Source organism: Eubalaena glacialis, chromosome 15, assembly GCF_028564815.1.
Source record: "Eubalaena glacialis isolate mEubGla1 chromosome 15, mEubGla1.1.hap2.+ XY, whole genome shotgun sequence".
Classification (NCBI taxonomy): Eukaryota; Metazoa; Chordata; class Mammalia; order Artiodactyla; family Balaenidae; genus Eubalaena; species Eubalaena glacialis.
In genome coordinates, this window is record NC_083730.1 from 16,915,504 (window position 1) to 16,927,141 (window position 11,638).

General features: G+C 47.0%; 1 protein-coding gene across 7 annotated transcripts in view; it reads right to left on the minus strand.

The window, feature by feature from the left end:
• The window catches only part of ZNF532 (zinc finger protein 532), a 107,103-nt gene extending 100,853 nt beyond the window's left edge, over nucleotides 1-6,250 (minus strand). For 2 of the 7 annotated variants that reach the window (XM_061169396.1, XM_061169390.1), the window contains exons 1-3: nucleotides 6,014-6,250; nucleotides 4,348-4,429; nucleotides 4,154-4,263 (exon numbers count right to left, since the gene is read on the minus strand). The gene's annotated coding sequence lies outside the window, so the exon portion shown is untranslated. Of the gene's footprint in view, nucleotides 1-4,153; nucleotides 4,264-4,347; nucleotides 4,430-4,699; nucleotides 5,080-5,336; nucleotides 5,361-6,013 lie in introns of those variants that run through there. The other 5 variants (XM_061169393.1, XM_061169391.1, XM_061169394.1 and 2 more) reach the window with 5 other exon arrangements.
• Nucleotides 6,251-11,638: the final 5,388 nt, after the last annotated feature.

Consider the following 11,638-nt stretch of genomic DNA (forward strand, 5'->3'; position numbering starts at 1 on the left):
TCAATAAATCAGACAAATTATCATTAATGATAAGTTCTTTCTGCAGCTAAGATTTCAACAGAGATCTTTCGTACCCCTTTCCAAAATTTCCATTCTATTATTGGTTGGTGTTTTATGGAACCTGAAGACAAATGTGAAAATTAAACTGCCAAATGCTTCTGAGGAGATTAGGAATAACTGCTGAAGGAAATAAAGGATATTTTACCACTTGCAGGTTCTTGTTTCCACTTTCGGCTAATTCCGATTAGTTCTGGGTTATAAAGCCTGTCATCCCGTTAGTGAGTGGTCTATTATCATGAACATCTCTCATGTGTCTTCAGATAACATTTGCTATGAAAAATTTACTTGGGAAGTCTTAACTGCAGCTGACAAGGCTAGATCTTTTTTGTGAGCTATGACCAGCTGAATTTACTTTCATTCTAACTTCTAATTCTTATCTACTTACCATATGACCCAGTCATCCCACTCCTAAGTCCTTACCAAAAACTTATGTTCAGACAAAAACCTGTATGCAAATGTTTAGAGCAGCTTTATTCCCAATCACCAAAAACTGGAAATAACCCTAATGTCTTTCAACGGGAGAACAGAGAAACAAACCGTGGTACATCCATAGAGTGGTCTACACAACTCGGCAATAAAAAAAAAGAACCAAGTATGGATACAGAAAACAATATGGATGCCTTTCAAATGCACTTTGTAAGTCAAAGAAGCCATTTGTATGGCATTCTGGAAAAGACCAAATATAAGGACAGAACAAATCGCTGGCTGCCAGGGGGTTGGAGTGGAGAGAAGAGTCTGACTACAAAGGGACAGCAGGAGGAAAGTTTTTCAGGCAAGGGAACTACTCCCTATGGGTAGTGGTGGCGCATACACAGCACTACACGCTTGTCAAAACCCATAAAACCGTGGGTTTTACTGTATGTAAATTTAAAAGTAAAAAAAAGTTAATTATTTAACCATGACATAGTTAAAGATTATACGCCAAATACAGGCATACCTCCTTTGCGCTTTGCTTTACTGCACTTCAGAGATACTGTGCTTTTTTTTACAAATTGAAGGTCTGTGGCAACTGTGCATTGTCAGGTGATAGTTAACATTTTTTTCAGCAATAAAGTATTTTTTAATAAAGATACATACATTGTTTTTCTAGATATACTACTGCACACTTATTACAGTATAGTGTAAACATAACTTTTATATGTACCAAGAAACCAAAAAATTCAAGTGACTTGCTTTATTGCGATAATCACTTTCTTGTGGTGGTCTGGAACCCAGACCCACAGTATCTCTGAGGTACTGCTTGTATAATTAACACAAAGGTGTGGATTTCCTTGACGTTAAGCAGTGGCTGTTGTTATTATTTTGTTGCTACTGTATTGCATTGATGAGGAAGAAATGTTAGGGGGACGGGGTGGGGGGCAACCCCAAGTCTTTCCCCCCCTCCCCGTGCTGGCAACCTTTGCGAGGTTCCACAGGAGGGCAACCTCCACTCCAGCTGTGAACAGCTAAATGGAGTTCCACCAAGGATATGGGAAAGGTTATTCAAAACCAACGGGAGACAGACGGTACCCCACAGCACAGCCCAAGAAAGCATTTCAAGGGAAGAAATACAGGCGGGGGGGGAGACTACAAATCCTGAAGTTCTAACTCATCCTAGTCAAAGGTATCAGCAGAAAATTCCATCCACGTGTTGGCTGCAGCATTCCTAGACCCTCCTTTAGAAAGGAGTCAAGGTGGGAGGTGGGTGGGGAATCTCTTTGTGAGAAAAGACAGCAAAAGACAGAGAGAGAGAGAGAGAGAGAGAGAGAGAGAGAGCGCGAGAGAGAGCGTGCAAGAGTTCTCCTAAACCAGGAGGCTGAGAGTTCTAAAAACCCTGGATCCAACGTTCTTTAACATGGAAAAAGTGATGCTAAGTAGGCAAATGATAAAAACAAGCAAAGGTTCACCACCCAGTGACTCTTTCTTTCCAGTGGACCCTCCTCAGCCAAACCCACACATTCTTCCTCCAGAGGGGATGGCCCGCCTGTCGTCCTTGGAGATTGCCCCAGGCAATCCCGAGCAGGCGCTGGGCTCCGGGCTCCAGGTGTGGCTGCCCGCATGGCGACAGACCAGTGGCCCCAGCGCCAAGGGTGGGTGCCACCCTACTCCCACCTGGCTCTTCTGGGCAAGAGGATACTGCGGCTTCTCCGCACTCACATTCCCGAGCCCAGAAAACTCTGTTCCTCTCCGGGAGACCTGGGTCTGCCACATCCTCAGAGCCCAGCATGAGATCGCCACCTGAGACAAACCTCCAGCCAAGATGGGCTCCTGATTGCAGCCCTGGAGAACCAGCTCTCCGACCTGCAACGGCTCTTTGCAGCTGGAAAGTGGAAAGACGGGCCTGCGTGCAAAGCAAATGCTATTTTCCAGGCGCCTTCTGGGGGAGGGGGAGTAACAAATCTAAAACCACAGAGAGTAAACCAGAACGTTCTGGGACACGCCACGCCTTACAAAAAGGGCTTTTAAACATCCTATCAAGAAACAGTCACTGCAAGGGGTTAGCTGTCAAAGTTAAATAAAAATCACTGACTTTCTAAAGATAGGAGTGAAGGACTCAATCATAAAACAGCTTATTGTAATATTAAGCTAATTAAGGTTTATCACATTAGCCATCTGAGTTTTAGTTGGCACCAGAAAAGCAGGAACAGCATATCATGCAACGTGGATTGGGATCTGCTTTGCAAGCAGATTTCTGCCACATTCAGACACAGAACCTCTGGCAGTCAAAAATGTTGTAGAATTGAAAACCAATTTTCGCACAGTGATTTGTCAAGAATTTTGTTCCATCACATGAGCTATTTACTGGCCTCTCAGTCCGAGGTTACATTTATCTCTATTAAATACCGCACAAAGTATTCTGAGCTAACCATGCCCTGTTGTTTCTCTTTTGCCCAGTTTTATCACACGCCGGATGCTCTGAAATCATATGAAAAAAATTTCAACAATAAACCCTTGCATACTTGACACCCTTCACTGCAGATATTCTGCCCACCAACTGCCAGCACACAACCCATTCTAAGACCCTCGGCACTTCTGAAAAGACTGTTCTGCTGAATGCAAAGAGGAACAAAATACCCTCCACAGAGTAGGGGAGAAATTTGTTTTCAATCGTGTCTTCTATGGGCTCCTCTTGACTGTACTTTTACCAAACCAGAAGACAGAACTAGTTCTATCCGTTGTTGCGATCATCTTGGATTTGATTCTGGAACTGCTGGTTTCCTGTTTGGGGAAGTTGCAGCTCTTTTCACAAGGAACCCCAAGGCGAAATGTTTCGTATTCCCCTGTGAGGTCTCACTGCCTTTGTTCTTTACTTTGCTACCACTGATCACTGCTGCTTCTCTCTTCTCCTCTAAAACCTCTTTTGGTTTTGGAGGATGCATAAAAATGCCAGCTCAAATCAAACTGTCATCCCTTAAGGCACTGGACATTTTCTACCATCCACTGCTGTAAAGCTCTGAGTTAACAGGCATCTTTGCACAGAGGAAGCCAGACTACCCAGTCTCCTCCTGGCATTGCATTAAGTATTCCATATTAAAACGTATGCCACAAATAATCCAATGGCAAACTCACGGTCAACACCCCACCCCCGCCCAAATCAATAAAAGCCATTCCACCACTTGACTTGGAGTGAAAAGCCTTTCAGGTTAACACACAGAGCAAGGTAAAAAGAAAGGTGATGAATGAACAAAAGGCAAATCTACCTTCAGACTCCTCAAATCTCAAAAAGGTGGCTAGGCTGCCTGGATTTGGCAAAGTCCTTCCATTTTCCTGTAATCATCAGGAAAATGCTACATGTGTACTGCTTTAGTCTTATGCAAAACAGTGCATTCCCCACAAGGCCCTGACGCCTACCATTCTCTTAAACTTGTTTTTCAGGCCTGCCTCTTCTAAATGACCAGCCACATGCGATTTAATGAAGTCATTCTGATTTCGCCTTGATAGCAACACTATCATAAAGTCACTCTAATCCCATTAAACTTGGCTGACGTCAAGAGTATTTCTTCTCCACTCTCCACCCAATATTATCTCCAGGGTACCAATGCACTGTCAATCTGTGTCTGAACGGATCTTCAAATAAATACTTAAATTCATGCTCAAAATTATCATATCTCACCTTGTGAACCTTGACCTTTTGGAAAGACTTTGGACCAATGTTCAGTTACTGTCACACGGTTGCATTCTCTGCAAATATGAAAGGGTTAAAAGCAGCCCCAGTCAACAGGCCTACAAGGAAAAAAAAGACAGCATGTATGCCTTACAGCATCATTGGAACGCATTTATGCTCATTTCCTAGAACAATATTGTTACCTTTTGGCCTTCATAATAGTCAGAAGTATCCCCAAAACCCTTTAGTAGCTTCTAAAAGGAAAAGCACAAAACAGAACATACCCTGCAAGAGAAAAAAAGCATGCAAAGTAGCATTCTCCAGCAACAAACAAACTATCATTACAAATCCATCAGTTCATTTTGGTTTTGTTTTGTTAAAAACGTAGAGAAGGAGAGAGAGAGAGAGTGAGAGAGAGAGAGAGAGACTGCAGAAACCAAGTGTCCCCACCCTAGCAAGGCACATTTTTTTCTTTAATAAGGGTCATAAATCTCAGCTCCTTGTCCATCCCTTAAGCAAAAGAAAAAGGCAGGAAAAGCCCAAGTAATCTCAGACCTTGCAAACCTGCACATTTTCCCCCATCTTCTCTACACAGAATCTTCTAGGGCTCCATTAGTCACGTACCAGTGCTGTGTGGTGTCTAAGTGTGCATTCACATACTGTGTTGGGATGGTCCCTTCCTGCAAGCTCCTCTGCTTTTGGCTGCCATGAAGGGAGGAAGCTGCTATCCCACTGTAGTAGCTCAGTGACTGCATTGTGCTCAGGAGCTGATCTGCCTCAAACCAGTTTCAACCGGTTCTGGTCACCCTACATAAAAAAGCTATGGCAACCCTCGCTGAGTTGCCAACAAGTCCCTGAAAATCATCAGCACAGGGAGGATCTCGCTGGGGGTGGCTGCTCCCTCTTAGGTCTTGGTGAGGACGGGAAGGTCATCGTGGGTCCCCTCCACCGCCGCACAAGCACACAGCCCTGGAAAGGCTCCCCTCACGAGCACCCCAGAGCCCCTCGGGCCCATCCCCCCTCCCGTCCACCCCAAAGCCCACCGCAGACACTGCTGCCCCTCCTTCTCCTTCCCCCACTTACCTCCCACAACCTGGCTCAGATCTTTGTGTACGTGTGTGTCAGTGTGTGTGCTCTGGGTTGGTGGCTGACAAAGAGCCCCCAGGAAAGCAATCTATGTGTGTCTGCTCACCCTGGCTGCGTCGGCGGCAGGGGCCGGCCTCGGCCTCCTAGCAGAGTGCTGCGGGCTCGTTGACCAGGCTCCTCTCTGCCTGTCACCCCCCCACCCAGCCCCCTCCTCCCGTTCCTCTCCTCTCTCTCGCAGCCCTGTCACCACCACCAGCAGCCCCCCAGTCTCCTCCTCCTCCTCCTCCTCCGACCTTCTCTTCTTTCAAGCACCTGGGGGGAGTAGTCCAAATCCCTTCACCTCGGGCAAGAAGTCTAGGGCTGCCCGGGGTGGAGGCGGGGGGCGGACTCGGGGCCAGTGGGACAGAGGGGCACAGAGGCCTTTTAAAAAATCCGCTGCGCAGCGCCAGCGCCGGAGGGGGGAGGAGGCGAGCGGCGGCGCTCACGTGGCCCCCCTCTCGGAACCTGCGGGGCCTAGCCAGACCGGCTGGTCCTCGGCCCCCCCAAGGAGGCCGGCGGGCCGCGAAGGCCGGCCGTCCCCAAGGCCTGGGTGGGACAGGCCGCGGCCGTCAGGCCCAGGGGCCGGAGCCTCACGCGCCGGCCCCGACCGCAGGGCCGGGCACGAGGGGCCCGCGCCCCCGCCCCTCGCCGGAGCCCGCCCGCGCCGCTTCCTCCGCGGCCCTGCACCCCTCACTCGGCCCGGCCGCCCCCTCGCCGCCCCCCGCGCCCCGGGCGCACACCCACCCCCTGCCCGGGGTTGGCCTTCGCAGCGGTCAAGCCCGGGCGTCTGGGCCGCAGCTCGGATGACCTTTGTTCAGCGCGGCGCCGCCGGCGGCTGCTGTAGCTGCTGCTGCTGTCGTCGTAGCGGCGGCGGCGGCGGCGGCGGCGGCGGCTTCCATGTTACGGGCGTGTCAGCTGCATTCCCGCTGCCGGGGTCGGGGTGTGCGTGTGCGGCGGAGGGGCCTCGCCGCCGGTGCCGCCGCCGATGCTGCCGATGCCGCCGCCGCCGCCGCCCGGGCCGCCCCGCTGCCGCCGCCGCCGCCGCCGCCGCCGCGGCCTTGCGGTGCGTCCGGCCCGGGCCCCGCGCCTCCCCGGGCGCCGCGCTCTAGGCCGCACGGCGGCGGCGGCGGCGGCGGCCCGCCACGCCGGGGCCTACGATCGGGGTGCGGGCCCGGGCGGCGGCGGCGGCACCGGCGGCTCGGCCCGAGCGGCGAGCGAACAAAAGGGAGCGCGGGAGAGGGGGAGGGGGCGGCCGGTGGGGGAAGGGAGGATCGGGGAGAAGGAGGCGAGACGCGAAGCCCCGCAGCCCGCGGGCGCGGACGCTCGGCCGGTGCCGACTCGGCGGAGGGAAGGCGAGCCGCGCGGACCTGCCAAGTCTCGCCCATATGCGGCCGCCGCATCGCGGCTTCGCCCCGGAGAGCGGGGTGGTGGTGATGGTGGTGCTGAGGGCCTGCTGCTTTTTCCAGCGGCATTGCAGGCTCTCACCCAGTCCTTTTCATGGCCCCAAGCCGCAACTTACTCGAGTGGAAGGAAGCAAGGCCTCGCCAAAGATGGTTGCAAAAGACCGCGAGCCTCTCTACCCAGGATCTTGAAGCCAAGGTGGTGTTTTGTTATCCTCGTAATGGTGGCCAATAAGTCAGAAGAGAGCACGCTATCTTCAGATGCATTAAATCTGGAATTCTCCTTGGAGGTGGAAGAAGGGGCTCTCTTCTGGGTAGTTAGTGGTTTGGAGCCCTTTTCGCCTTAAACTGAGCCACAAAAGAATGGAAGACACCCCCTGGGGTGGGGAGAAAGCCCTGGTGTAAAAGACACACGTTTTGCTTTCGGAGAAAAAGCCACTGGGGCCAGATTGAAACATGGCATGTTCAGTTCATGTAGCTTTTTTTTTTTTTAAGGGGGGAATGATATTGAGTAAACAAGATGTAATCGCTAGATCTTTAAATTCACGAAGGGAGATGTGTACAAATGTAACAAGCACATATTGTACATACAGCAGGTGGTCACAGCCTCCAGAACACACATGCACAAAAGATACATATATAAACCCCGTAAAGACCACAAAGGTGTATAACCGTTACCACGTCCGAGATGGAGATAATATATTAGCACCAGATCAGGTATGCTGTTATAAAGCCTTGGGTGCTGGTTCGTACAAGGTTCACAGACGTGCACTCGGTTGAAAGGTTTTTTAAAAAACGAGGAACCCCCAAATCAAGCGAATTGTGCTTACCCTAAAATAGGACAAAATGGAAGGATCTGAAAACAATGTCACCAACACCTCTGAAAAAGGCTCACTCCTCTTTGATCGGACTCTGAAGATACTGACATTACTCGAGCCGTGAAGACTCCCAGCACAGGAAGCGTTTCTGTGCTTTATTTTAAATTAGATTAATTGGTTAATATTTGCAAAGTGTGCTGCAAAGTTTTCTTTTGTTAGTTTTTTTTGGGGGGGGGGGTTGTTGTGTTTTTTTGTTTTGTTTTGTTTTGTTATCTCTGTGCCTCTGCTTTGCATTAACTTCCATCGAGGAAGCCATTGTTCTCTGTTATGGGGTCATTGTCTGATGTAAATTGGAAGTAGCATTTTTGCTATTTAAGACTTTTCATGTAAATGAACTGAATGTTTCACGGAAGAGTTGTTGGTCTTTAATTTCAAACAGCAAATTGTTTGGAGTTGCACGTAAATTGGGACACATATTTACACGTGTTTAGAAACAGCTATGTAATCTGCAAATTTTGCCAGCCACCGGATCACATTTATCAATGTTACAAAATGGTGAAATTGAAACTCTTCTTCTTTTAGCCTGAAAACGGTGCCAGTACTCTGTGGGTTGAGTTTCAACTTTACCTGGGCTTGATTTCATTTGAAAGGAGGCCTTTTTTCTTCTCCCGAAGGTGGGCCTTTATTAATATGCATGTAAAAACATTACGTGCATTGGAAAGTATACAAGGCCTTGCTTATCTGAAATCTTGATCCACTACACATATTACAATGTATGGAATTTCATAATGTCCACACCATAGTAAATCCTAGCTTTTCTAGATTTAGAATCTTTGTTTACTTAGAATACCTTCTTACCCCTCCCCCAATTCCCTTCTCTGAAGAGTTGAAAGCACAGCACAAAGTGTTTGAATGGTTTCAAGAATTGTACTTCCAAAACTCAAGTCTGGATTGCTTATCGTAGAGAGCCTTCGGTTGTAGAACCACCTCACATGGCTTCAGAATGTCATATACTTTTTGAGCAGAGCTTTTTACAAAGCCCAGTATTTTGGTCAAGCCTCGGAAATTAGTTTGAAAGCACAATTCATCATTTGCACAAACAGCAACAGATAACATTGCATCTGCTTTTTAAAAACCTTAACCAACCAGAAGTAAAAGATAATAATTTCTTGCAAATTATCTCAGTTCTGTTTTTACAAAGAGGATTTCAGAGAAATCCCTTTGCCAGGTAGATCCGTAGTGAAAAGCAAAGCACCCATCTTTATTCTATGAAATCACTGAATTTCACAGCAGAAAAAAACAATTTTTAGTGTAAGTTTAAAAAAAAATAAGTAGCACTACCCCTCTTCCAAAAAATTAATATAAAGGTTCATTCTATTATTGTGCATATGTAAGGCTATCTTGGGCACCACTCTGCTTTGGGCAACAATAGAAGTAAAGAATGAAATAAACTATTATTTGACTGCTGTAGATAAGAAGGGGCAGAACAAAGAAATCATATTATTCTTCTGTCAAATAGAAACTAAAGGAATTCCAAACCCTTTGGGATTTTGTTGTTGCTGTTTTTATTGCTAACTCTTAATGTCTTCGTTTTTTTCCTCCAATCAGTGTATTGCAAAATCCCAGCTTTTCTTTTTTGCTTTTTTTTTTTTAAACCTTTTGTGGTTTGAATCTGACTTTGTTGGCACATGTAGATATCAGTCTACACATCATACTTTTCCTCTGAATTCCACTATGAAATTGGGAAATTCCTTTGTTAGGCAGAGCACACAAAAGGTGTGTTCCTTGAGGGAAAGGAGAAGGAAAACAAAAAGAAAAGCCTTTTCTTTATCTCACCATCAAAAGGCCGGAAAAACCACTCCTTAAACTGACAGCCCCCTGACTTGAGCTACATATTTTTTAGCTCAAAACTAAGACTAGGCCTAGGAGTTTATAGAGTTTCATATGTTAAATTTGTTGGCTTGTTTTCAAAGGAAGTATTACACTATTTAACACTAGCATTACAATTTCAAGATCTGTAGCTGAGTGGCCAGCAAAGGGGAAAAAAAAACAAAATCCATCTTATGTCTTCAACAAAATATTGATAGAATCAGAATTTTTTAATATTTTCCAAAAACATACCTATGAAAGAAATCATAACCAGATTTAAATTATTATTATATTAACCTGCCAGAAATAGACTGAGGGGAGGTCTAGGAGAGGATTCCCCTTATTTTTTGTTAGTTATTTCATAAACAGATTTTCCATAGCAAAGCCACCTCCCCTTTCCCAAACCTTATCTGGAAATACCTGCAAAGCCTTCACTCAGAGACCTGAAGGAGGTGGGGGCTAGGTCCTATTAAAAGATAAACTGAGACACATTAAAAATTTTAAGTGGGGATTTGAGCAGAAATCTATTCCAATAGGGCAGTGCCAAACCGGAAGTGGTAGGGGACTCCACCTACAGAAGCTGGGGAGAGGCATCGGGAGAAGGTGAGGACTCAAAGCAAGGAAATTATTTGGCTACAGCTTAAAACCTAGTTGGCTGTTTGTGATTGGCCGTCCTTACCGGTTTTGATTTTGTAACCTGGAGGTATTTCCGGCCTTAGATTTTGGTTTATTTACGTAAGTGGCATTAGAGCCACCTCAGTTTAATGGCCTCCTCATTTAATTAATTTAACGGTTCAAAGTTGGGCATTATTTAAGAGTCCCCCTAAATATCCGAATGACCTCCTAATTCCTGGCCCCTGGATGAATTCACTAATCTTCATCTCCTACTGTCTCTTTAGGCCTAAATACTGAAAAGCCAGCCTTGCCCAAGGAAAGAGAAGGATAGGGACGGAGGAAAGGGTTGTTGTATGAACTCTAGAGAATCAAAGAAGAGCAAGAAATTTTGGGATTGGGATACCAGCAAAGAGTCATCTTCAGCAACTATGGGCCAACGGACAATACCTGTTGAGAACTTTGTAAGATTTCCTAACCCTTTGTAACTTTTAAATTATGTCTGGGCTTCTTTGAAAGGAACTAGTGTTTGGGCTTTTTCCTACTAAGTCCAAGAGGAGGGGAAGAGAAAGAGGAGAGCTAGGAAGGTATATGAGAAAAGGAAAGACAATCAGACTTAATCCTTTAAGGAGGAGAAGCTAACACATAAGAAAGGGGGCCCACTTCCACCCGAGAACGGATCTCATTGGTTCCCTGCAGCACAGGGGCTACCTGGGCCATCTTCATCTTTGCATCTTCCTCCCCCCACCATCTGTAGCAGTTAGCCCAATACCTTGTACATCCCATACTTGAAATTAACTAGTTATTTGTGAACTAAAGAATGGATAATAAACCCACAGGTACCTAAAAATAAGCATGTCCCAAGCTAAACATAAGATCTTTTGCCACTGTAGTGGATACTGTAAGTGCTTTGTCTAGAACCATCTTTGGGCTATACAACCCCATCCCCTAGCTGCTGAGACTATTGATAGCTGACCACTCACAACTGAGTCCCCAGCAAATTGCCTTGGCTACCATCTTGTGCCAGGTCCTGTGAACTGTCTCACCCAAGTTTACACTCCTCCCCCGGGAGCAGCCAATGTCTGGCTGATGTAGCAAGACAAAGGCTTGCCTTAATTTGGGCCAGTTCTAAAGAGCCATCCTAGCTCCAGAACTCCCTGGAAATTGGCTTAGGCTTCAGTCTCCATAGCACTGTGGGTCAACTCCTTCTACCTAATCTGGCCTTCCTCACTCCCTCACAGGTGGCTCTCCAGAGATTATCCAGAGCCTATTTCTAAGAAACAGCTCCAGAAACCAACCAAACCAGATCCACCTCCCCCTTGATTCCGCCATCTGATGACACTTACTACCTCATCTATTCCATCGCCATGTGCTGAGGAGCCTACCTCCCAAGGATCTGTTGATTCCAGTCCCTTCTCTCCATATCCATCACCTGGACTCAACCTCCTGCTCATCCCCTCAGCTCAAAACTGGTCCCTAACTGATCTTCTTGCCTCCAACCTGGCCAACTTCCAATACATTCTCCACACTGAGAACTCTAGGAACATTTCTAAAGATGCCATCTTGTCACCCCTCTTCGCAAACCTTTCCATATCTCTCCATTGTCCTTAGAATAAGGTCCAGACTCAGAAGACTCTCCATGAATCAACCTGTTTGCCTGTCCACATCCC